The sequence below is a fragment of the Myotis lucifugus genome, unplaced genomic scaffold, assembly GCF_000147115.1.
Source record: "Myotis lucifugus unplaced genomic scaffold, Myoluc2.0 scaffold_89, whole genome shotgun sequence".
NCBI classification, from domain to species: Eukaryota; Metazoa; Chordata; class Mammalia; order Chiroptera; family Vespertilionidae; genus Myotis; species Myotis lucifugus.
Window position 1 is genome coordinate 2,375,057 of NW_005871137.1, and position 27,533 is coordinate 2,402,589.

General features: G+C 37.7%; 1 protein-coding gene and 1 pseudogene across 2 annotated transcripts in view; one reads left to right on the plus strand and one right to left on the minus strand.

Moving 5' to 3' along the window:
* Positions 1–27,533, minus strand: part of KCNJ3 (potassium voltage-gated channel subfamily J member 3) — a 136,333-nt gene that overhangs the window by 49,092 nt on the left and 59,708 nt on the right. The gene's annotated exons all lie outside the window — the stretch shown is intronic.
* LOC106697632 lies at positions 20,029–20,415 on the plus strand (annotated as a pseudogene).

Sequence of the window (27,533 nt, forward strand, 5' to 3'; positions counted from 1 at the left end):
GGGGCTGGCTGCAGACTGCCCTTTCCTGCTCCGTGATCGCGGCTGCGATCCCACGGGCAGTGCACACAGGGGCTGGCTGCAGGCCGCCCTATCCTGCTCCTGATCGCGGCTGTGATCCCAAGGGCAGGCGGCACACAGGGGCTGGCTGCAGGCCGCCCTTTCCTGCTCCGTGATCGCTGCTGCATCCCACGGGCAGGTGCACACAGGGGCTGGCTGCAGGCCACCCTATCCTGCTCCGTGATCGCTGCTGCATCCCACGGGCAGGCGCACACAGGGGCTGGCTGCAGGCCGCCCTTTCCTGCTCCGTGATCGCGGCTGCGATCCCACGGGCAGGCGCACACAGGGGCTGGCTGCAGGCCACCCTATCCTGCTCCGTGATCGTGGCTGCGATCCCACGGGCAGGCGCACACAGGGGCTGGCTGAAGACCGCCCTTTCCTGCTTGTGATCGCGGCTGTGATCCCACGGGCAGGTGCACACAGGGGAATGCGGGTCCAGGGCAATCGCCAGCCCCGGTCTGCCAGCGTGAGCGGTTTGGGGGCGATCGCCAGCACTCACGCTCCCAACCCACTCTCGCGGGTTGGGGGCGTGACTGCGGGCGGATGCCGCAGCCACCCTGCCAGCCCGGGTCTGCCCGGGGAATGCGGGTCCAGGGCAATCCGCCAGCCCCGGTCTGCAAGCAGGAGTGGGTCGGGGGTGATCAGGCGGGTTGGGGCGTGAGTGCGGGCGATTGCAGCAGCCGCCTCCCCAGCCCTAGTCTGCCGGGGGAGCGGGTTGGGGTCCTCTGCCTCCCCAGCCTTGGTCTGCTGGCAGCAGCGGGTCTGGGGGGCGTGACTGTGGGCGGAAGCCAAAGCCGCCAGGCCAGCCCCGGTCTGCTGGTGGGAGAGCCGGTTGGAGTCTTGGCCAGTAGGGGACAGCTGCGGTCACGCCCCGCCAGCCCTGGGTTGGGTCACCCGCCATCCAGGTCACAGATAGCAGGCCTGGATGGCAGAGGGGCAGGCACGATGGCGCTGCCCCATCCTGCCGGCAATATGCAAATTAGCCGCCATCTTGGTTGGCGGTTAACCGCCATCTTTGCTGACAGCTAATTTGCATATTGCCCGTGATTAGCCAATGGGAAGGGTAGCGGTCGTACGCCAATTACCATGTTTCTCTTTTATTAGTGTAGATATATATATATATACACATACACACACACACACACACACATATAGCCATCCTATATTCTCTATGAGAGAACAGTTGATAACAGCAAATTTAGAGTAATATTTCATTTACATAACTGGTTTCCCTGTCTTAGCTGCTATTAGAACATTCAGATTACAAGGCAGTAAAATGCCTCCTCCTCCTCTTCCTCCTTCTCCTCCTTTTTTTCCTCTCCACCACCATCACACCAACAACAGCAAAATCTAACTCTTATTGAATACATTGGATGTTGCAGGACCTATTATAAATGCTTTACATAGTAAATAATTTAGTTCTCGTGATTCTACAAGGTAGCTACTATTACTGTATTCATTTTATCACTTGGGAAAGACTCAAAAAGGTAGGTAAGCTGGCCAAAGACACAGAGTTAGGACACAAACCCCAGAAGCCTCAACCTAGAACTATTCTTTAACCATTATGTTATAGGGCAGTGATGGCGAACCTTTTGAGCTCAGCGTGTCAGCATTTTGAAAAACCCTAACTTAACTCTGGTGCCGTGTCACATACAGAAATTTTTTGATATTTGCAACCATAGTAACACAAAAATTTATATTTTTGATATTTATTTTATATATTTAAATGCCATTTAACGAAGAAAAATCAACCAAAAAAATGAGTTCTTGTGTCACCTCTGACACGCATGTCATAGGTTCGCCATCACTGTTATAGGGTTTAGAAAACTACTCTGACTTTTACAAAGTGAAACTCTCTTCCATTTTGGTTCAGTTACTTTTGGTTAACCTGAATCTTTTTTTTTTTTTAGTTGATCTAGAAAAAAGAAGGGAGAAAGAGAGAGAAACATCAATGTGTGAGAGAAATACGATCAGTTGTCTCTCACATGCCCCAACCAAACCTGAAACCTGGGTATGTGCCCTAACTGGGATGCACAGGATGATGGTCCAACCAACTGAGCTACACCAGACCAGGGCAACCTGAATTTTTATTACAAAAATCATCACTTTCTGCTGACAGGTTTTTCTCTTTTATATAATGCCAATAGTTTTTTGGTCAGACACATTAAATCTAAATTTTGTCCAGTTTTGAAACAGTCATAAATAATATTTCTGTGATAAATGAGAACTTTTAACGATTAAACAGTGTTTGAAAATCCTTGGTAACATTACCAATTGGAAAACCAAATTTATCCTTGCAACAATTATTGCTATATCATTAATGTAATACCTTCAAATTTAAATGAGGTATATTATAAACCTCAAATTTTATTTCCCAGCAAGAAAAAAGTAAAAATTTGATTTTTAGTTAAAGTTTGTAAGTACCATACTCTTCCATAATTCTTTCGTGAATAAATGTTGAATTTTACTTTTATATGTGTTTTAGAAATTGTTTTCTGTATCTAATCCAATCAAAGAGCAGTAATTCAAATACATCTTAAGATCCAGTATGCATAGTAATTAAATGGTCCTCTTTGTTTGAGAAAATAGAATAATGGAAATAGTCACCATTTAGTTTCATGTATATAGAAGAAACACTGTCTCTTGTAGTTCAGAAAGGTAGAGTATAAGGTTAGCTGGGTTCAAATTTGACCCTACCACTTTGTAGCTGTGAGCTCTTGGGTAAATTATATAACCTCTGGGTGCCTTAATCTTCTCTTCTCTATGAGAATTATTCTAACACCTACCTCAGAGTTTTTATGAGGATTTAACAAGTTAATATTTACCAGTTACTTAAAACTGTTATTTGGTCATAGTATCTTCTATATATGTATTTTTAAAAGACATGAAAGGGCCCTGGCTGGTGTGTTCAGTGGTTAGAATATTGGCCTGGGCACCAAAGGGTCTCAGGTTCGATTCCCGGTCAAGGGCACCTACCTGCGTTGCTGGTTCAATCCTGGGCCCCAGTGGAGGAGCGTGTGGGAGGCAACCAATCAATGTGTCTCTCTTACCCCCCTCTCTCTCTCTCTCTCTCTCTCTCTTTCCATTCTCTCTAAAAAATAATAGAAAAAATATTCTCAGGTGAGGATTAAAAAATAAATAAAAAACATGAAAGGATTACCATTTGGTTGTTAATCCAGGATGTTTGTTGTGGGAAACCGCCTATTGCCTTCACTAGCAGAGAGGTGTGGACAAGGAGCCCGGAATGCTGGTGACCCTTGAGCCCTGGCAAAGGTCAGAGCTATGCACCCACTGTTTAGTCGAGACAATGGTAGCTGAAGCAACTTCCCCACTAGATAGTCATGTAAATCCTTACTGATAAGATAGTCTGTCTGTTTGTTACTGGGAATTGCCTGCCTACGGGCTGTAGGTGTATCCCAAACTGAATAAAAGTACGGCAAGGCCTGAGCCCAAGTGCAGTCCTTCCTCTTGGGATGGGCTCCCACCTGGCCGGCCTGGCCTCCCAATTTCCAAATTATTATTTCTTGTCTCGTCTCTGTCATTTGCGTGCGGCCCCTCTTCCAGAGCCCGAACCCTGAACCACATGGGACGTGGGTCATTCACAGTTTGTGGTGGCAGAAACACATGTACAAAGGAGACTTCTCTTACTATGTCATTTGAACTCCATCACCATGTTTCCTTGTGTCTGTCTCATTCCAAGCAAAACAAAGAATTCAACAAGGGACAGATCTGTGAACATTACTATAATGCTCATTTAAAAAAAAAACACAAAACCTGAATCATGCAAAATGCACTTGGGGATGCAGATAAAAATTTTTAACATCCTTGACTATTCCAACACTATTAAATTCTAAGCTACTTTTTGTTGTTCCAATATCTCCTCTGTGTGTTACCTCACCAAAATATACTAAAAATGTTCTTTCATGAAATGTTCTCTTCATTCCAAGAAAATATTAAATTTTGTTTCAAGTAATGTAATTTTAGTCTTCTTTTGTATCCATACAAACCCTGTGCTAATAAGAAAGTAAAGTAGGGATGGAATTCTCCGTGCTTTGATCTGGGTAGAACACTACCAAGAAACCCTATCTGTCTTCCAAATCTTTTCACGAAGGCAGGTTGGAAGGGAATACTTTATCAGTTCTCAGACACCAGACAAACAGTTGATGACCTGTTTTAATTAGTAGACATTTTATCATTATTTTCCTCCATTTTCTGATCTATAAAATGCATGTTGAAGGTGAAAGTGTGTATGAGTTTGGGTGCCTCTGTGCTTTGTATAAAAACAAATACCTATGCTATTATGTATGCCATGTATTATAACAGTTTAAAATGCATGTTTCACCCATTTTGAATTACATGTTAAGTAATTATAGCTAACATTTATGTAGCACCTACTATGAACCTGTCACTGTTCTGAGTAACTTAAATATATTAACTCATTTATCATTTCAGCATTCTTATGAGGTAGGCATTATTATTATCTCCGTTTTACACATAGGGAAACTGAGGCATAGGAAGGCAAAGGAGCTTGCCCAGAATTACATGGTGAGCAGATAGCAGAACTACATTTAACCAGGTATCCTGGCTACATAGTTCTTCTCAAGTACCAAGTGCGTCTTTAAACAACCTCATCAAAGAATGCTTCCCAATAATCATGATGCACATAAGCAAGATGGAGCTCTTAAAACAGCACCAATCCTATATAAGCACCAATCCAATAAAAGCCTAATATGCTAAGTGTCCAGTCGTCCAGTTGTCTGTTCAACCAATCAAAGTGTAATATGCTAATGATATGCTAAGGCTGCTCAACTGCTTGCTATGACATGCACTGACTACCAGGGAGAAGACAGTCAACCGGTCAACCAGTCGCTATGACATGCACTGACCACCAGGGGCAGACACTCCAACTGGTAGGTTAGCTTGCTGCTGGGGTCCGGCCGATCGGGACTGAGTGAGATGGGCCGGACATGCCCTGGAGCCCTCAAGCGGTCCCTCTCTCGCTAGACAACATCCCATGTCTCTCCCTGGCCTCAATTGTGCACCGGTAGGGTCCCTTGGCCTGGCCTGCACCCTCTCGCAATCCAGGACCCCTCGGGGCATGTCAGAGGGCCAGTTTCAGCCTGATCCCGCAGTCCAGGTCAAGGTACCCCACTGGTGCACAAATTTGTGCACCGGGCCTTTAGTAAAACAATAATTTTACATACTTCAATGTCACTGACAGGCCAAATAACAACAAGAACAGCTTAAAAGGCATGAGGAATTATGCAGCCACTTCAGAATATTTGTCAGCACTCAAAGGCACTGAACATTCTCTCCAGCAGTATAGACCAGTTCATCATTGGTTAGCTGACCTAATTAAAACATTGAATGAAAGCAAGTGAATTCATTCAGTCTTCATTGAGCTCCTACTAAGTACAAGGTAGGCAAAGTTGAAGAAATGAAGTCACAGAAGTACTCTACATTTACATCATTAATCTCTATATGCATTAGATATAGCTATTGTTAATAAATTAAACAGTTCAAGCCAGTAAAATGCATCCAAATGTTGATTTATTTTCACCTATAAGATCTATTTTTATCTTACTACTAGAGGCCCGTTGCACGAAGAGCTTTGTGCAATAGGCCTTCCCTTCCCCTGGCTGCCAGCACTGGTTTTCCTCCGGCACCCGGGACCCAGGCCTTCGCTCCGGACGGAGCCTTCAGTCTCTGCGGTTCCGAATGGAGCCTTCAGTCTTCGCTCCGCCACTTTGCCCTACATATTCAAATTAACCGCCATCTTTGTTGGGTTAATTTGCATACTCTCCTGATTGGCTGGTGAGCATAGTGGAGGGATGGTTAATTTACATGTTTGTCTATTATTAGGTAAGATGTCGTCAGTAGCCAAGAAGCAAGCCACTCAGAAGCCAAGATCTTGCATACTATTGAATTCTACTATCATTTCAGTAATTAAAATGGACATTACTTAAGTACAAATTTCTACTCTTCATGGCTAATTCTTGCATTTGTACTTTTGTTTCATTGTGTGTTTCTCCTTTTTCTGCTTTTTAGACTGTTTCTTTTACTAAAATTCAAAGCTCAGGCTTCTCTGGAAAGGTTGTGGATGATGGGTTGATACTAATATATCACTTGCAGTCTTCATATAAATAAGTGGCTATTGAGTTAGTTTTTGGTTCTTTACCATTAAGCTTAATCATTTCCTACTGGCTACCATACAGCCAGTCTCACCCAGCCCATGTGGCTCAGTGGTTGGGCGTTGACCTATGAACTAGAAGGTCACAGTTTGATTCCCAGTCAGGGCACAATCCCCAGAGTGGGGTGTGTAGGAGGTAGATGATCAATGATTCTCTCACCTTTGATGTTTCTATCTCTCTCTCCCCGTCTCTCTTCCTCTCTGAAATCAATAAAAAAATGTATTTTTTTTAAAGCCAGCCTCCTTTCTCTCTTCAGTTTCCTTTTTCAACTTGGTCTAAAAATTAAATTGGGTCAATTGACTCAGAGTAGCTAAAGTTGAAAAATTCACTAGGTTTATATTATATTAAAATATCTTTTAAGCCTTTGAAAACACATTACTAAAGAATGAACTTTAAAAGAAATAAACATTTAAAAAGTTAAAACACTCCCCAAGCCCCATATATTTAAACAGAATGTATCAAACAGTGGGAATGGGGGTGGGTGATTACTGATTCAACTTTCCAGTATCCTACACCAGGCAAATCTATAAAAAGTAACAGTTTACTGGCAGGGAATGGGAGGGGGGTGGGGATGTTAAATAAAAATGAAAAAAAATAGAATTTGACAAAGTGACTGAAAGCAGGAAGGTCAGTTACGATTTCACAGGATTGTTGCTGGTTATATATCTTGCACTGGGTCAGTAATTTTTGACAGCAGACAAAGTCACCTGGCTAAACTGAGATATGTGCGTGATGCCCATTACAAAAGAAACATTTTTAAATATAATTTTAAAAATAATTTTCTTAAGTTTCTCACACACACACACACACACTCAAAAACCAAGGAACATGATGCAATCACAAGAAATCAGCAAGGCTTATTGCAATTCAATCACACATTCTCAATGAAAACTGTTTGAAAAGACCCTACTTATACAAAATGTTTTTATTCATCTGTGTTATGTATAAAGAGGTGTTTCAGGCTGGATTTACTATTTTTATCCATCAGACAAATTTAGCTCATGCCCCAACTGCCTCTTTCCAATTCATGATTTTTTTTGAGTGTGTGTATGTGAAAATTAGTTGAAGACACTGCTGGAAAAATTCCTTTGGAACATTTAGAAACTGAGTGATGATATGTGTGATGCCATTTTAAAATAGAACACTAGAGCATAATTCCACTTTACAAAAATTCTTAGTTTCAAATATGTAGGTTTTTTTTCCCTATTTATTGTCGATACATTGCTAAGAAAATGAAAATGCAAGACAAAAGATAATACATTTTCAACAAACTTGAGGAACATTGTTAAATGTCTAATACTATCATCTTTTTCTTGGATTATCATAATTTTTAGTAATATTTTTTTACTGACATTGTAGATATATACCTTGTCTTCAGTGAAACTAAGATATTAATTCAACATAATCAAGGATAAGTTTTTTTAAGTACTTAACTATCCTTACTAAATCATACTGAACAGACATGATAATTCAATTAAGAGAATGCTTCCTATTTTATGTATAAGACAATTTAAAGAATGGAATGGATGGACCTGTTATACTAAATATTGTGCTTTTAAACTTTCCTTGAAATGGCTGAAGTCTTCAGCTTTAAATGCACTACATTTAATTAAATAGTTTAGCCCTAGCCAGTTTGGCTCAGTGGGTAGAGCGCAGGCCTACAGACTGAAGGATCCCAGGTTTGATTCTGGTGAAGGGCACATGCCTGGGTTGCAGCACCATCCCCAGTAGGGGGCGTGCAGAAGGCAGCCAATCAATGATTCTCACTCATCATTGATGTTTCTATATTTCTCTCCCTTCCTTCCTGAAATCAAAAAAAATAAAGATATTTAATTAAATAGTTTATAAATTACTTCATTATATGTATATCAATATAGTATTGTGCTTATATGTCTTTATCATGACCAATACGAAACAACTACTTTTGATCAAGCTCCATTGCCATCTATTCTTCAAACTTCCAGGCAGAAAGGGAGGATGAGAAAGAAAACCATGACAGGGGAAGAGCAGAAGCACTAAAAGTCCCTTCTCCTGAATTCCTTTTAAAAATGCTCATGGTCTGCCCTGTTGGCATGGCTCAGTGGTTGAGCATTGACCTAAGAACCAGGAGGTCACAATTCAAGTCCCAGTCAATGTACTCAGGTTGTGGGCTTGAGCCCCAGTGTGGGGTGTACAAGAGGTAGCCGATCAATTATTTTCTTATATCATTGATGTTTCTATCTATATCCCTCTCATTTCCTCTCTGAAAACAATGCTCATAGCCTGAAAAATAAAGATGTTGCTATGAACCGCAAAATAAGAAAAAAAGCAAGCTCAGTATGTTGGAAGGAATTTTTGTCTGCCTCATAGACAAGTCAAGTTTATCTAAACTTTATCTCTCTCCCTCTTAGTATTTTTTCCATCCCCCAAGGTTGCCCTAGTCTAAGTTCTTGTACTTTCAATTGTCTACATAAATACATACGTCCAAATTGTTTAGGGGAGAAGTTCTATAAAATTCCAAATGGAGATATGTTGCATTTATTTGGTTCTAAAATAAACGCTGTTACATAGTAACATTTATAAAAATGTTTTCTAAATTTAATTAGCATATTTAATGAAATAGCATTATTTGATTGTTGTTGAAGTTAAAATAAGTCAAAGATGTAAGAAATTATAACTTTGGTTCTAAATATAAAATACTAAGCCAGTTAACTGTTTTTGTAAATTTGTATAATTGGGGTATAATAAAGATGTACTATATATATTTGATGCAAAATGTTAAAATGATGCTTAAGACTATAGATTACTATATTAAAGCACTGAAGTAATGCAAGTGATCAAGAGGTATAAATAAATGTAGCCTTCTTTATTCAAATGCTGTTAAACCAGTACTGGGAATGAAATGAAGTGGAGTTTATAGGCATAGAAATTAGTTTCTATTTGAGGAAACTAGTTTTCCTCTATAAAATCCTTTAAAACATTTGCCCTGGACTAGTTATTTTGTTTCAGTTTTTCATTTTGAGAATATGTGTCATTTCAAAAATTATATGCTGGAAGCAAATTATGATTGGCAAATGATAGTTGATCTACTTGGAAGTGACTAAAATATTAAAGTATCACTGATTAATTTTTTTAATTTAATAAAATAGGAGACCAATATCCATCCGTGGCCAACTTAACATGTCAAAGCTACATTTAATGATTTTTTTTCTTTGCAGCTTACTGGGATGCCATAAATGAAATGTGAACTCTTAAGAATGTAGACAATTAAAGAAAAACACTCTTGTGCATTGGTGGTATTAATAGTTGTATAGTAAGTCTATGAATAGCTGAAGACTAATAAATTTGTATCTAAGAAAATCATTCCCTGACAAAGTGTTAAAGAAATAATGTAACATCTCATAATGACTACACAAATATTTTTAGCAGGTATAATTTACATATTAAGACATGCTCTCAAGTATGAATATTAGACATTCAATCACTTTAATAACTCTTCAAAACTTCTAAAAGTGCAGAAAGGAAAAAATGTGCAACCAAAAAGGGGATAGGCCTGAATTATTAATATAACATTGAAATACAGAATACTAGTGATATCCAAGTCAAAAATAAAAGGCATTAATTGAAATATGACTCTAGCACGATAGTTCTTGACATGTGGAAAAGAAAGTGAATTCGACAGCACTGTCATTCTGCTCAAAACTGGAAAGTTTTCCAAAGGTGAAGTTCATCTCTGGACCATAAAATTTCTCCCCAAACCCTCCAAATATCCTAATGCTCCCCTAAACTACCTCCAAATTCCTGTTTTCATAATTGCACTTAAGCCAACGAATTAGCAAAATGGCCCATGGCTCAAAGATATGTCAGAATCAACAACCACCCCTCAAGTACACACTCTTAAATTCATATGCTGGTGCTAATCTCAGCAGTTATCAAAAAAAGTAATCCCAGCCCAGTCAGCATGGCTAAGTGGTTGAGCATCGACCTATGAACCAGGTGGTCACAGTTGGATTCCCAGTCAGGGCATATGCCCAGATTGGGGGCTGGATCCCCAATGTGAGGCATGCAGGAAGCAGCCAATCAATTATTCTCTCTCATCATTGATGTTTCTATCTCTCTCTCCCTCTCCCTTCCTCTCCGAAATCAATAAAAAATATATATACATATACATATATGTATTTTTTTAAATAGCCAATTCTATGGTGTCATGATTAGGGGAAATACAGTAAACCCTTCAAGGAGGTGTCTTTAGGATAAAAATAAAGACTAAATACAGAAGAGGGGCCAAGAGGGATGTAATGGAGGAAATCTGTAATACTGTCAACAATAAAATAAATAAATAATAAAAATTAAAGCAATTCATATACATTATAAATTAATTTCAATAATTAAAATATGTTGTTCTCTCCATATTAAATGTGATACCTTTTAATTGAGGGTCTCTTCTTGGGCCCCATGCTTAATTCAATTAACTATTTTGTCCCAATGTATTCACTGGAATTTACCTCCCTATTTCTTAAGAATTTTCACAGATTGACAATAAGAAAAATTTAAACTTGAAATTTAAAATTAAAATATTATTATAATACTAGAAGCCCAGTGCACAAAATTTGTGCACATGGGGGAGGGGGTATCCCTCAGCCCCGCCTGTGCCGTCATTTGGACATCCTTAGCGCTGCCACAGAGGTGGGAGAGGCTCCCGCCACCACTGCTGCGCTCACTAGCCGTGAGCCTGGCCTCTGGCTGAGTGACGCTCCCCCTGTGGGAGCACACCAACCACCAGGGGCAGCTCCTGTATTGAGCGTCTTCTCCCTGGTGGTCAGTGCACATCATAGCGATCGGTCATTCCACTGTTCGGTCAATTTGCATATTAGCCTTTTATTATATAGGATAATATTGAGTTAGTAGAAGCATTTTTTAGAGGAAAATCATTATATTTGGTTCAACTTGAGTGATTAAAAGTTTTCTCCACTTTTTTGACACTGAAAATGGTAAAGGCAAAAAGAATTTAAAAGACTGTCACTGGCATCAGAATCAGGCTTATAAAAAATAACCTCTGAAAACAGAAGTTTAAGGACAGTAATTCAAAATCTCAGCTTTCAGTATCTCTGATTGAGTTTTTAAAATCAAATTTTTATTAGACATGCTTTTACTTGCTGAAGTACATTTCTTTCCCACCAATCAGGGAAAATACCAAGGAAAGTAAAACATTAAGATGACCATCATTCTGTCACAAATCATATTTCAAGAGCAAAACCATTAATGCAGATTTTATATTATTTGTGCTTCAACCTTTCCGATTTACATGATGCATTCTTAATACCTACCAATTGCATATTCGAACATTTTTTATTCCAGCAGTATTGAACAAGTGAAAACAATGAACTCTGATAAAGAAATTATTAGCTGTAGTTATCTCAGCTTTTAACTCTTGTTCTCTCTCCCTTTTTTCAATGTACTCTATCCCAAGGAGAACTTAAATGTAAGGAGATGGTGATAATTCAGTACATAAAATAAAATTTAAAAATCCTGCATCTTTGCAAACAATTAGAAAAATATCTGTCTGTTTGGATGTCTCACTAAATTCAAATTTTTATTAATATCAATGTTGGCTTAGGGCAGTGATGGCGAATCTATGACACGCGTGTCAGAGGTGACACGCATGTCAGAGGTGACACGCGAACTCATTTTTTTGGTTGATTTTTCTTTGTTAAATGGCATTTAAATATATAAAATAAATATCAAAAATATAAGTCTTTGTTTTACTATGGTTGCAAATATCAAAAAATTTCTATATGTGACACGGCACCAGAGTTAAGTTAGGGTTTTTCAAAATGCTGACACACCGAGCTCGAAAGGTTTGCCATCACTGGCTTAGGGCCTCATTCAAAACCAGTCCTCTTCCTCACGTTGGGCCACACATTGGGTGGCACATTTGGGCGCCACATGTGCCGCGCCAGCATAGTCAAGGGTGAACCTGAGGAGGGCGGGTGAAGGATTGAAGAAAAGACAGACAAGAGAATACAGCTGGGGCTCGGTGGATCTCCCGTGCCTGGATGAGGACACAAAAGACCCAGCCTGCAAGCTGATGCTTTATTTCATAGTCTGATTAAAACAAGGGTAGATTAACATGTATACAAATGTTCTTGTTTTGGCAACACTTGCTGCACCTCACACAGCCCATTAGCTACTTAGGAAGGAATTAGGGAGGGCTACAAGGTCAGGCTTAATTATGCTAGGAGAGCTCTGCCCTCCAGGCTGGGACTTGTTTGTGACCCTGCCACAGGTCAGCCCAAGGCTTGACCCTAGAGCCGCTCCCTACAGTATCAATTTATATATTTTCAGCTCTTGAAACACCCAATATTTCACTTCTGTCTCTGCATCTGTTTCCAGCACATGTGAGACTAAATGTCCACAACCTCATGTGATTTCTCTGATTAACCCCAAACCTAAGCCAGAATAATTCAGTATATTACTTCAATACTTAGTAACAAGTCACCCTTTATGTGAAGCTACCACTAATGTTGAACTTCAAGTTCCTTATCTAGTAAATAGCCCACTTTGCTAGTATAAATTCTCTCTAAGGATTAGAGGAGTCAAGCCCCTGATGTCATGTAAGGAGATGATCCCCTCATCTATCAACATAGTAGAACCTAGAGTCAGTCTCTTTGCTTTTTGAACAGTGTTTGCTCCTTTTCCAGAACATTCTAACCCCGCTGGCAATAGCTGATAGTGACTGTAATAAAGACCATCTGCTTGCTTATTGGCTCAAGGTATAATGAGTTCTACCATTTGGAACACACTGCCTCCCCACTCCCATGGTTGGGTGTGTCCTATTCTGCCCCCTCACCTTTACCTTTTCAACTATCCCTCCCTAGTAGGTCCAAACTTTCTTATAGATTCCTTCTCACTGACATTAGTTTTTTACAGTACCACTCCATATTTATAAAGTAATTCCCTAATATTTTTATATAGTACTTTTATGCTTTCATTTTTAATATCTGAATACTTGATATGTTTGCAATTCATCTCATGCATGTGAGCTATAGATCCCAGTTTATTTTACTTTTCAGATATAACTATTTACTTTGCCTAAAACCATTTATCGAAAAGTCCTGTATTTTGTGGGGAGTAAAATCACTAGTTTTTTTATTCTTTTTTTCATCTTATCAACAAATTGCTCTTAACAACAACCTTTAAAATTATCTTCTTGAGGCTTACTGTTTGAAAGAATATTTAATATTTTAACTATCACAATTCTGTCACATGAATCAAATTCTATTGGCATTTTCAAAATGATGGGTTCAGTGTTTTGCCTAAGAGAGCTGCCATGCAGAAACTAGAGTAGGGGATAACAAAACCACTTCTGATAAAGGAGTTAATGAAAATTACAGCATCTTTATGGAACCTTATGATTCCTAACCTCTCTCTATTTCATCCCCTTCCCAATAATCCATACTAACAACAACAACAGTATTTTCAAAAATAATCAATAATAGCATATATAAAATAGACAAAAGTCAACTTCCTTGAATCAGAAAATCATCTAATTAGCAATGGCACAAAATGACCAAGATACTATATGATAATACATCTTTAAAATACTGTAGGCAAGAAAGAAAAACAAAACAACCCCAAAAGCTAAAAGTTCTATTGCTCAGTTCCTTAAATCTTCCAAATATGCTGCTTTCAGTTTTCAAGGGCTGTGCTAGATCAGATTTTAGTAGGAAGGTTTCCACCAACATGAATTCTACTCATCTTTCCAAGAAGTCTCAGCAGCACATATTCTTAACAAATTAGTATGTGTAATATGTGCACAATATCTGGAACTTCAAAGAGGGTGTTGCGAGAGCAGTGAAATACATAGATATGAACTGAGGGAAGGACATGAAAGAGCTTTTGTGGGTGTTTTTTCTTGTTTTTGTTGTTTGGTTGATTTCTTCGATATAATCTCTTTCTGAAGATATAATCACCTCATTGAAAGTTCTTTTATAAAGCTTGAATTTGTTACTGAAAATGTCTGCATTAAAACTATCAATGAGTAAATTATACTAATGAGCAAAGTTTAATAATAGTTGCAGGAGTCATAAAGTTTCCCTTTTATGCCTATCTGCAGTAGTTCATATAACACAGAATGTTGGGATTGGTAGATAGAGGCCAATACAAATGTAAAGAATGCCTCAGCAGTTAAACAGGATTTGGATTGTCAGCTAAAATAAATTTGATTTAATTATAATGGTACTTATGCAATCTATGGCACAAGTTAGCAAAAGTTATTGAAAAAGAAAATGCAAAGAGATTTGGAGTTTAATTAATGAAAATGATAATTATAACCAATTCCAAATAAATTCTTATAAAAGCCTTTAGTTCAGCCAAGATGTTAATAACTTACAAGTTTAGTAAACATCTGGTAGATACAATAATAAAGTCTAACATATACTGAAAAAAAGCTTAGTTTCAGCTTTAACAGGCAGATAGCTCCTACAAAAACAAAAAATTCAAATGAAAATGGATAATTTTAAATAAATTTTCTTCTTTCTATTTAAGAAAACTATAAAGTGCTCTAAAATCAGTCCCAAATTCTCTGAGAATTGAGCTTCAGCATAATGGCAGGATAAAACCTGCAACCTATATCAATCTTTAGTTTCTTATATATCCTTTTACAAATCATGATGTAGCATGTCATAAATGCATGATATACCTCTTAAAATATGAGCATGTAAGTAACTAGAAATTAGTGTCTTGTAAAAGAAAGTGTCTGGAGTGGACATGATTAAATTGGCTAAATGCAGAGATTTCCAAGCTCTCTCTCTTCATTGCTTCCTTATTGCCTCAGTAAAGTTTGTCATTAGTTTCTTAACCAAAAGAAATATCTACTGTTCTATTCATTGAGCAGTTAGGTTCAAACAACCTACCAATGTGTTTCTTAAACAATTTGGTAGTCATTTTAAAAACTAAACAAAATAGTATTTGATTTCATTCTTAAATAACCACAGTTACTTACTACTGGCATGTGTGCACCTGCTTAGTAATGCACCATTTCTCAGTTTGATCATCACCAGCCCCATTTTCAGTTCCATGTTAATTTTTCTTGTAGTAGTTACTTTTTGTGTCAAAGCAACTGTCAAAACCTAGCTACACAAAGATATGACATCGTCAGAAGTAACAGAATACAATTTAGTGTTGAAACTGAAACAACTAAATCTAGTAGTTTGCAGGGATGTTACTGTATTTTCCTTGAAAAGGTATTTAAAATATTCCACAACCTCGGTGAGTTTACTGGGCACCTTGGCACATGGTTTGGGAATCACAGAGCTAAAGATTATTTCAATGACAATAACAAGACGTTCTGAGGACTCTAATGATTGCAAAGAATCACTAATTTAAATGTATATTTAAAAATTAAAATAAATATATATTCATTTTATATAATATAAAATAAACAGACACAAATCACAGTTCATTAATTTTACAAATGCATATTGAGTGCCAGCTATATGCAAGGCAGTGTGCTAGGCACTAGGATTATAGTGCAAAACCAGGCAAGAAAAGTCATTTCCTTCATGGAATTTACATTCTAGCAGAAACATATAATGCAAAGTATAAAAATAAATATTAATACAGTTATTTTTGTGTGATAAGTGCTATAAAGGAAACTAATAGACAAATATGATAGCCTGATTGAGAACAGATAAAGGGTGGAAGATACCAAGTTATTTTAGGGGATGAGAAGTCTTCCTGAGGAAGGATATAACATTTGCAGTAAGCTCTAAAGTAGTGATCCTTAACTGAGGGTGAGTTTGCCCCATGGGACATCTGGCTGACTTTGGAGACATTTGGGTTGTTATGACTGGGAGGGATTCCGCAAGTAAGCGCCGTGGGTAGAGGCCAGGAATGCTGCTAACATCCTACAATGCATAGGACAGCCTCAATGCACTCTCCCCCAACAAAGACTTATCTGACCCAAATGTTAATAGAGCTGAGACTGATTTAAATAGGTGTGTATGTGGGTGTGTGTCTGAAGGTGCGAGGGCATCAGTGCGCACTCCAGCTAAAGGGAACAGCATGTGCAGAGACCTTAAATAAGACTATGGTGTACCCACTGAACCAAGAGAGGGCCGTTGTAGATGGAGGCCAGTGCAGACAATTGCAATAATCCTCAAAAATGAAGGGTAAATTAGAAGAAAGGAGATTCTGCGTAAATAATCATCAGGATAACAGGAAGATGGTTGTTATTTTAATTATTCAAGCAAACGCCAGCCTATATGAAGTTTCAACTTTTGCTTCTGCTGTAAAATGTGACACAGCAGGGAAAGTTGGTGATGTACACAAAGGCCTATGCAGTCATTAAATGACTGTATCGTGGCTTCTGTTGGCCACTGAGCAGCTGTGAGATTCTGCAGGTTGGACAAGCATAACTTGATCAAACCAAAAAACCAAAAGCAGAAAAGAGAGAAAGGTATTTTATCGTCAGAGATGTTTTCACCCCTTGGTTTCCATTATAAATAATGACTTTCATTGCTCTTCACATTGACATTTCTTTCAGCCTAGCCTATAACTGAGATAGTTCCAGCATTTTTCATACTTAAGCAAGTCCAGTGAGCTGACAATAAACATTGATGTCACAACCAAGGGCAGAGAGAATAGCTCATTACTTGAATAACTTTGGATAATTCAGCAGGGACACCTGCACACCAGTTATATCCTAATTTATAAATCATTAGACAGAGGCTATACACTCTTTTAAAAAAATGTCTCCTCACAGTAGCAACTGCACAACAGAGGGGACAGAAAGGAGGAATGTGGTTTTTGTTAAACACCTAGTTTGTATACCCCGGGTTTGACGCTAAATATTTTCACTTGTTTCTATCCAGACTCATATGTTCTCACTTTAAGGCAAAGAAAGTGAGGCTGTAGAAGAAAAAGACACTTGTCCAAATCCAGTACTTAAAAACTGAAAGCCACAGCCGGGGTTTGATTCTCACAGTTTCCCAATATACAGTGTGGAGCAAAAGTAGGCTTACAGTTGTTCATATGGAAAATAATAAAACAATTAATAAATAATTATACAAGAATAAACTCTGTTTCATGTACTCACTACTGTAAATCTACTTTTGTTCCACCCCATGCAAACTCCTACCATGCCACACTTGTTTGTAGAAACAAACAAACAATACTAACTTCCCTCTTCTCTGTAACTGATTCTCCTTCTGTGTTTCATCCCCTTGGTGTTCTCCATAGCAGCTGGGCAGACCCTGAGGTTGGCTGAGCACCTACTTCCTAATCTTCAGCTCTTCCTCTTGTAAGGAGAGTCTATGCCACTCTGGGTCCCAAAATAGGCAACCCATGGCTACAGAAGGTCACGACTACCTCAGATCCTTCAGACTACCAACTGCAGAATACATAGCTGAAATGAACACCTATTTATGTTGGTCAGAAACCACTTGAAAAGGACAAAAGCACACGGACACATAGAGGAAATCTAATGGGAGTCAAAGATTCCACCTTCTTCTCCAAACTGCACTAGGTTCTAAGCCTTATTAGGTTAGCCACAAGAAAGAGACTACATTCATTCTGGTAGCAGAATATGAAACAAATTATAAAGGTATACTCTAACACAGTTAAGTTTTTAATCACTAGGCAAAATTCTCACAAAATCGATTATCAGACATCCGAGTTCCAAAGTTACAAATATAAGTATACGGGGCAGGAGACAGGACAGGTATTTCCATTATGTGACTTTATTTTATCATCACCACAGCTCTGCAAAGCCTTGGAATTGTGCTCATATTACAGATGAAGAGACTAAGGCTTGGAGAAATTAAATAACTGGCCTGAGCCAATAATTCATAGCAAAATGGAGAATTATCTGAAATTTCCAGCAGACCACCTGCAAGACACAGTCCCCCATCCCCTACCCACTCTACCCCATCCCGTACTCACCCCATTCTTTCTCTAAGCCAAATAGCTTAAAGCTTCCAGCCCTCTGAATAAGCAGTAGAAGTTACTTACAGTATGTTCAAGTCAATATCCAAAGCCATGTAATGGCCAGATTTAGAAAGGATCTTATCCAATTTGATTACCAATTTATTTTCTCTTTCTGATACGATTTTCCCTAGTGTAAGCCTAGAGAGTGAAGTCCTTCCTACTATTTTCCTCTGAATACTACTTGACAGTTTATATATAAGACCTTATTTGTCTTATATACACCAACAACTCCTGGATATAGGAGATACTGGCTATAGGAGATGTCTTTTCTGTTAAACAAAAAAAACAACAACAACAAACAAACAAAAAAAGGAAACCAAGTTCCAAAGAGGTGAACTGGCTTTTGCTGGAAGCACTTTTGTAAATAAATGACTATCCGGTCTTCTAATGTGTAGTATAGAACTCCCTTATTATAAATGACTGCCTCCCTTATCTTCAGCCAATCTTAATTTCTCTATAGGGTTCATTATTTATACACAATTGGTAAAACTGATCCTCTCCCAAACTGATCCTCTCCCACTCTATAGGGTTCATTATTTATACACAATTGGTAAAACTGATCCTCTCCCAAATGCCCCTATTCCTAAAAGCACTGTTACTAAATTAACAAACATTTCTAATAGATAAAACACTTGCTATTTGATACATAATATTAAAGACACTTCCACCTCACACTGAAATAGAACAGAGCCTCACAAAGCAATTTCGTCAGGGCACATATTCATTTCTAATTTTTGCTGTAATAAATTACCACAAACTTAGTGGCTTAAATCAACACAGATTCATCTTACACGTCTGAAGTTCAGAAGTATAACACCAAGATATTGGGAGGACTGAGTTTATTCTAAGGGCTTTTGGGAGAATACATTGCTTGACTTTTCAAGCCTCTATAAATTACCTACATTCCTTGGCTTGTGGCCACATCAGCTAGCCTCTATTTCAATTAGTTACAACTCTTCATCTGCCTCCCACTTCCATGTTTCACTTATAAATCCTCATGATGACACTGGGTCCATTTGGATTATCCAGGGTAATATCTTCATCTCAAATCTTTAATTTATACATCAGCAGATTTTTGTTAGGTAAGGTAACATATTCATAGGTTCTGAGGATTATAACATGGACAACTTTGAGAGTCCATTTTTCTGCCTACCACAAAACTTAAATTCAAAAATGAAAGTATCATAAATAATCACGTTATATAATTGTCACAGGCTTTAATAAAGTCATTTCAAGAAATTAAAAGAAATAATCTGATTCACAATGAGTGGTAAAAACTTAAAGTATTCCCAATGAAATCTATTACATAACAAAAACTCCTCCACAAATGTTTAAAGCCACAACTAAAATAAAATTGTTATAGAACACATTTATCATAAAAGCTTATATCCAAAATAATCAAAGAATGCCTACAAATCAATAAATAATAGGTACTTGAATAGGAAATCAAGTAACTAATAATATTGAGAAAAGATTACATTTGACTAGAATCAGGAAAATATAAATTAAAATAATGACAGTGACAGTTCTAAGTCACTAGACTGGCCAAAAATTTAAGAGCCTAATTACACTGAGTATAATTTAGGATATCTTTTTTATAGAGTTCATGAATATAGTTGGTAAGAGTACGAACTGAAGTAGTGCTTCGGAGAGGAATTTGGCAATGTGTTACAGTACATAGAAATTCTGTCACTATGCATTCTCTACCATCCAGCATTTCTTCTAACAGTTCTTTAGTCTTGCAAAACACTATCTTATCTAAAGAAATTTCTACCTTTTCCTCCTCTGGGGACGGTGACTTGAGGCATTCACCATGGTGCAGCATTTGACATACTGTCAGAGACTTTCCTGCAACACAATCTCTAACAAAAAAAGGCTGTCCTGAACCCCTGGCACTAGAATTGGTTACCTTTATACCAAGAAGGTTGGGAAAGCACCAAAATCTGCATGTGGCATGTGCCCAGGCCGACTTTTCTGAGTTTGTGCTGTGAGACCTAACGTTCTAATGAGGTTGTCTAAAATGAAAAAAACATGTCAGCAGGACCTAGGGTAGACCCACATGTGCAAAATGTGTATATAACAGGATCAGGTGTGCTTTCTTTATTGGGGAGCAGAAAATCATTGTGAAAATATTGAAGGCACAAGCACAGAGTCAGAAAGCTAAATAAAATTTAAAAAGAAGCTTTTTTGAGTAACAAAAGCAATTAAAAAGCAAAAAAAAAAAATAAGAGAGAGAAGCTTCTAAAATGCTATTCAGTTCAGCAACGGCTTATCGTACTTATAATTGGAAACAATCTATCAGTAAAATACTGATGAAAGAATTTTTTTTTCCATACCATGAAAGACTTTAGAGCTGTTAAATGCATGAGTAAAATCTCAGGTTTCAAAACATACAATAAAGTTAACAATAAAAACAAATTGAAAATTATATAATTTACCTATATTTTTAAGAGAGAAAAATCAACATTCATTTTTATGAATGCATACAAATCCTATATAATAAAAGCTTAATATGCTAGGCGTCCAGTCATCCAGTTGGCCATTCAACCAATCAAAGCATAATATGCTAATGATATGCTAAGGCCACTCAACTGCTCGCTATGACGTGCACTGACCACCAGGGAGCAGACGGTCAACTGGTGGACCAGTCGCTATGACATGCACTGACCACAGGGGGCAGATGCTCCGACCAGTAGGTTAGCTTGCTGCTGGGGTCTGGCCTATTGGGACTGAGCGAGATAAGCCGGACAGGCCCTGGACTCCTCCCACAGTCCCTCCCCAGCTGGCCAACATCCCACGTCCCTCCCCGGCCCTGATCTTGCACCGGTGGGGTCCCTCGCCTGGCCTGCGCCCTCTTGCAATCTGGGACCCCTCGGGGGATGTCAGAGAGCCTGTTTCAGCCCAACAGCGGAACGACCGGTCGCTATGATGCGCACTAACCACCAGGGGGCAGACACTCAACACAGAAGCTGCTTCCTGGTGGTCAGTGCAATCCCACAAGGGGAGCGCCACTCAGCCAGAAGCCAGGCTCATGGCTGGTGAGCACAGCAGTGGGAGCAGGAGCCTCTCCCTCCTCCACAGCAGCCTCGCCCACCTCTGCGGTAGCACTAAGGATGTGTGACCAATGGCTTAGGTCCGATCCCCCGGGGAGCAGGCCTAAACCAGCAGGTGGACATCCCCTAAGGGCTCCTATACTACAAGAGGGCACAGCCTAAGCTGAGGGACCCCCCACCCCCACACCAAGTGCATGAATTTCATGCACCAGGCCTCTAGTATGAAAATAAAAACTGTGCAAGTTATTAATACATGTCATTTCAGAATAAAAATGTCCTTGGGGAGGGAAAAAGTGAAAAGAAAATTAATTAGATCTTAGTGATTTGTGTTTTTAAAACACAAAATCTGTAATGAATATTCCCAAATATAAACAACTCTTACATTTTGAAAAATGGGTACACAAATGTTTCTGCTTACCCATATGTTTGAAATATTTTGTAAATAAAATTAAATTGAATTAAAACCCAAACAAAGAAGGCCTTTTGGTTATATTGCAAAAAGAACCAACTTAAAGGGCAAATAAGTAAGCTTCTAGAACTACACTGATATAAAAAGTGCAACATCCTTCTGGTGTGTCTGAGATAATCCTCAGTCCAAACACTAGACTGAGATGTCCATTCAACTGTACAAAGTACTAAGAATTGACATTACCCAGCATTGTGAGTTTGTTCTGAGGTTCAGTTCAATTCCACATAAACCTGTACTTTACAGCTGTGAGATGCACTCTGGGTTGGCTACAGACATGAACATTACAAAAGGGCATTTCATGGAAGGATTAGAAGCACCATCTGTTCATGAGTCAGCAAAACCAGAAAATTTCCATCATCCATTAGAATCTTTTGCTTATGAAACTTGTTTTACTGTTGTCAGAGGTTTCTAGGGCAAACCCAGAAGTCCAATCAACAGTGGAAGCTGCAAACTTGAAATCACTAAGCATAATGCCCTTAAAGGAAAAGCTAAAAAAAAAGAGCTGTTAAGACAAATACTTGAAAAGCACCCAATTTCTTTAAATTGGACTCCCGTGTAATTAAACTGTCCTCCTGTATATTAAGTTTTTTATTTAATCCAAAAAGAGGATCAGTATTTGTTCCAGGTTAATAAATAAGCTTTCTCCCTTACCACATTCTATCTTTTGTTCAAGACTGTAATTCACCCAGAGACATCCAACATTAGTATGCAAATGTACCTGGTTTAGGAACAGCTTTTACATTAAGACCTTGTGTGCTTTATCTTTTTACTTTGCATTGAATTGCATTTAATCTGCCACTTCTCTGAAAGTCCATCATTGGTATAATTTCTGAACAATGTTGCTTATCAAGTATCATTTTCACCACATTAAAAACAATTCTTGTTCTGGAATTCTGAGGAAATTCTACCCAAAACACTCAGCCTAAACATAGAAAATAATTGTCAAGAGATTAAGAAACCTTACATAGTCAATGTTCAATAAGATTGCAACATTAGTCTTACTTAGATTGAAACAGTCAGTATTCCCCTAATTTTAAGGGCAGAATTTCTAAAGATGCCATCAAAATCAAAGATTAAAATTAAGCTTACAAATAGAGGGAAGTACCTGAATCATTTTTCTTCTTCACACTATATAATAAGACCTCATGTAGAGGGAAAATAAGCCAAATGTGCACATTCCTAAATCTGAGAGATATAGAGAAGAATATAGGAGGGGAAAATGTAAGAGTTTACTCAGTTGAGTGAGAATTGTATGTTAAGCTCTATTCCTACTTTTGATAGTAGAAGCACTGTTTCTGATAAGGGAAACAGCCTGAAGCAGCTGCCGCAATACTAAACTTCTCCCCAAATATTCACTTATTATACTTCTCCACTGCTCACAAATACAAAATCAGCAGCTTTCCTTAGTTGCTCATCTAGGAAGAAGAGAGAGAGAGAGAGAGAGAGAGAGAGAGAGAAAGTACATTCTGATGCTTTCAAATATGTCTTAATTTATAATGTCATCTATTAATGTGTTGTATTTCACTATGAAAAACCCACACTTGCCGTGAAAATACTTATATAATACTTTGATGTTTAGAAGTACCTTTTAAATTCATTATTAATGTATTTCTAATGGCCTGTGAAGTAACTGTCACTATTTTTCTTTTTACCTATTTAACTTGGAAGGATACAGAGGCCTAGAGATGTTGTGTCATTTTTCCAAGATCATACAGTTCCCCAGAGTAAATCAGAGTCGAAATCCTCCCACATATATCTTGCGCTGTTACTACTATAAGTTTCTTGGATATTAAAATTAACAAATTACTTTTGTCCTAAATTTTAAAGTAAACTGAAAAGAAAGAGCTTTGTTCTCTTATAGCACATAGCACATTTAATGAAAGTGCCACTACGAATATAGAAGTACTTATAGCACCAGTTTATAGAATTCTAATATATAGATTTCCAATATATTAAAAAATGTGAATTTTTTTATATCCACTAAATTATCAAGCAGGACTTATAATTACTAGTAGGCTAGAGTATATTAGTGCTTAAGTAAGTAAAATGGTGATGTTTTAAAAATAAAATAACACATAAAGTGGTTAAGATAGAACTTTGCATATAGGAAAGTTAATATATATGACAATTGCTACAATCATCATCATTATTATTTATATACATAGGTGATAGCTAACTCTCATTGGTACTGGTATTAAGTCCTACTGTATGTATACAAAGTGAAAAATGAACAGAAGGTATAGTATAACATGAATTCTATATAAAAATATAAACCTGCCTATATAAAATATAAATTCTATATAAAAAGTAAAAAATATAAAATCTAGGAACTATAATGTAAAAATGCTACAGACCATCAGAATAAAAGTGAAAAGAAATGTCCTTAAAGTGACATCTTTTGGGGCAAATGGTATGGAAGGACAATAGTATATTTGAAACACAGAAGAATTAGGGTGATGCTGGCCTCATAGGAAGTGTTCCTTCCTCTTGAATTTTTTGGAATAGCTTGAGGAGTTAAGGTGTTAGTTCTTCTTTGAATATTTGTTAAAACTCCCCTGTGAATCTGTCCAGACCAGGGCTTTTGTTTGTTGTTGTTGTTGTTGTTGTTGTTACTGCTTCAACTTCATCAGTAGTGCTCAGCCTATTCAGGTTTTCTGATTCTTCTTGATTGAGTTTTAGAAGGTTGTATTTTTCTAGGCCAGTAACTACTGATGAAATCGAAGCAGAAAACCAAATGATTCCCTGAGACACAGCACCAACCAAGTTGCAAGCCCACCCCAGCTGTTTCCAGTGGCTTTCCATTCAAATGGTCTGTCTTGGCTTATGATTCGGACTTTATCAAAAATCTCTCAGACAAATGGCATCTGCCCTATACCTGTTACTAAGTGGCCCCAGGCTCAGCACTAGCAGTAGCCGGCCTTGGTTCACAGCTTGACCTTTCCTGGGCATCTCCAGACCCAGCACAAGCAACAGCCATCTGCAGATTGCTTTGTCATATCAGCCCAATTTTAATCAGCACCATGCCAGGTTGTTTCAAAATGGCTTTATGCTGCTATTAATCAACATTACAACAATTCATTTATGGAGGAGTATAATTGATTAAACCTGCATTGAAACCAACAGGGAGATGGTCATATTGTTGTCCTTTGACCTCATAATTATAGTTTTAGCAGTCCATGACAGAAATATTTCAATAGTTCAAAAGGGCTTGCTAAAAAAAAACAACAAAAACACATGGTCATTACATTATAATTCATTAGACAAAATTTGTGTCCAGTAAGAGAGCATTTAGGGTCATCATCTGAGGTCAATAACAATACCAAACAAATAAGATTGCTCTCTTAGGAAAATAACTGGTATATTTTCTTTTATTGGCCTCACATGATCTCCCTCCTATGTCTGCATGCCCTATTTCCTCTTTTTATGACATCAGTCATGGAGCAGCAGGGTCCATCCATGATCTAATTTTTAACTTACCCCTTTAAAGACAGTCATGTTCTGAGGTGTTGTGGGTTAATTAGGACTTCAACATATGAATTTGGAGGCAGGGGCGTGTCAACCTTCGACATCTATTAAAATTACTTTGTACTCATTTAAAGAAATGTAGGTTTTGTGTTTCAATTAATTCCTTCTTATAAGGATCCATACAAGTGAAATGCCTTGATGCTATCTTGAGTGCAGAATAAAAAATATTTTGGAATACAGAAAAAACATCTTGGTGTACTCAAATTGAGATTGCTTTGCTTTTAAAGTGTACTATTATCATTATAAAAATATTACAACAAAAATCAGCAATTTTTCCTTGCAATAACCAATTAGGAAATGTGATTGGAAAAAACAAATTTATTCATAATAACAACACAAACTACCACATAAACTACAAAATCCATATGAATAAATATAAGAAGGAATGTGGAAGATACAAAAAAAGTATGAAGCTTTATAGAAGGATATAAAAAACATGAAGAAAAGTAGAGACATGTTTTCAGTTAAAGCAATCTCAATTTGAGTACACTAAAACGTTCTTTGCCTGAAAAACAATCAAGGAAAATATTAATAATAAAGCTTAAATTGAAATGCCACATATTTGGGAAAATTATAAAATAAAGTTTTAAATACCCTAACTTAAAAATGGTAATTAGGAAATATTTTTATATTTAATGAAAACTGTATTATCCAAATTTGTGAGATGGAGTTATAGCTTTTCTTAGAAGGAAGTTTGTACCTTAGAGGGAAATTTATAGCATATATCTAAAAGGTTGAATGTCAATAGGCTAAACTTTTATCTTAAAAAATTAGAAAAATGAATATCCATCCAAATAATGAAGTTTTTAGCCATTATCTACATTAATAAAAGTATAATATGCTAATTAGACCAGATGACCTTCCAGAAGAAGCCGGGGCTGTGAGGGAAGCCCCAGTCCCGGATGCCAGAGGGAAGCTGGTGCTGGCAGCTGGGGGAAGGAAGGCCTATTCTTGCACGAATTTCATGCATCAGGCCTCTAGTAATGATCATATATGCAAATTTCAATTTGCCAAGTCCCAAATACAGATTTTCAAAATTTGTTTGATGAAAAATAATTCCTTATCACTGAAGTAAAAACTGAAAAACAGTTATTTCTGACTAGAAAATATATGCAATTATGATTCCAGTTATCACTCTTGATACACAACTTACACTCTTTTTCATTCTATCCATGATCTATAAATAAAAGAACTGTGATGAAGGGGAAGCTAGCAAAAGCCTCCTGTTAATAACAAATCTGCAAGGGTAAATCAAAGCCATGTCTTTAGTTCTATCTTATGATAAAGATGTATAAGAGGCACAAGCAGCTATGAGATTGAAGATAAATTGGTCAACTAGTGTTTTAGTTGTTATTGTTTATGTGCTTGTCCATTTGTTTATCTAAGGCTGATATGAAATAAAGGGATTATACCACAATTCAGAACCTATTCCAATAATTGGTATAATTTCAAGATAAGAATTTATGGAAAGTCATATGTAAAGAATTCTAATCAGTTTAGAACAAGTTACCACTGTATTAAGTAGCAACAAAACATTAAATTTGTAAAAGTTCCATGTCTTACCCAAAAGTTTGTTCAGTATTGATATTTTAGTTATATTATCAATAATTATTACTAAAATACTATAATGAATTAGCAAAGCTTATGACCAAACCCTATAGATATTGAAGCTAACATGAAGACTTTGCTAATTAATTACCTGATTAATTACTTAAACATAATTGTCCTATCTAATAATAGACAAACATGGTAATTAACCGTACCTCCGACACACTTCCCATTGGCTAATCAGGGCGATATGCAAATTATTAACTGCCAACCAAGATGGCGGCCAGCAGCCAGGCAGCTGAAGCGAACAGGAGGCTTGCTTGCTCCAGTGAAGGAGGAAGCCAAGGTTCCCCGCCTGCCGCTGCCGGCCTCTGAGCTGCACTCTAAGCAACTGTGTTGCAATTATAGAAGCTAAACAATCCCCAGAAACCTGCTTTCAGCTGGCCGGCCTTGGAGCTGGAGCTGAAACAGTGTTTCAATTATAGAAGCTAAACAAAACCCAGATACCTGCTTTCAGCAGCGGAGGCCTCAGAGCTGGAGCTGAGCCTCAGAGCTAAAGCCGCTCTCAGCTCCAGTGACAGCCATAGAAGGTAAATAAATCCCAGAATAAAAAAAAAGAAAAGAAAAAAAGGAGATGTTGGGAGATTCAGTCACCCGCCAACCAAAAATAAAAGCAGCAATCCTGTTTATGTACACATCTGGTAACTTTTAAAAATGAAATGG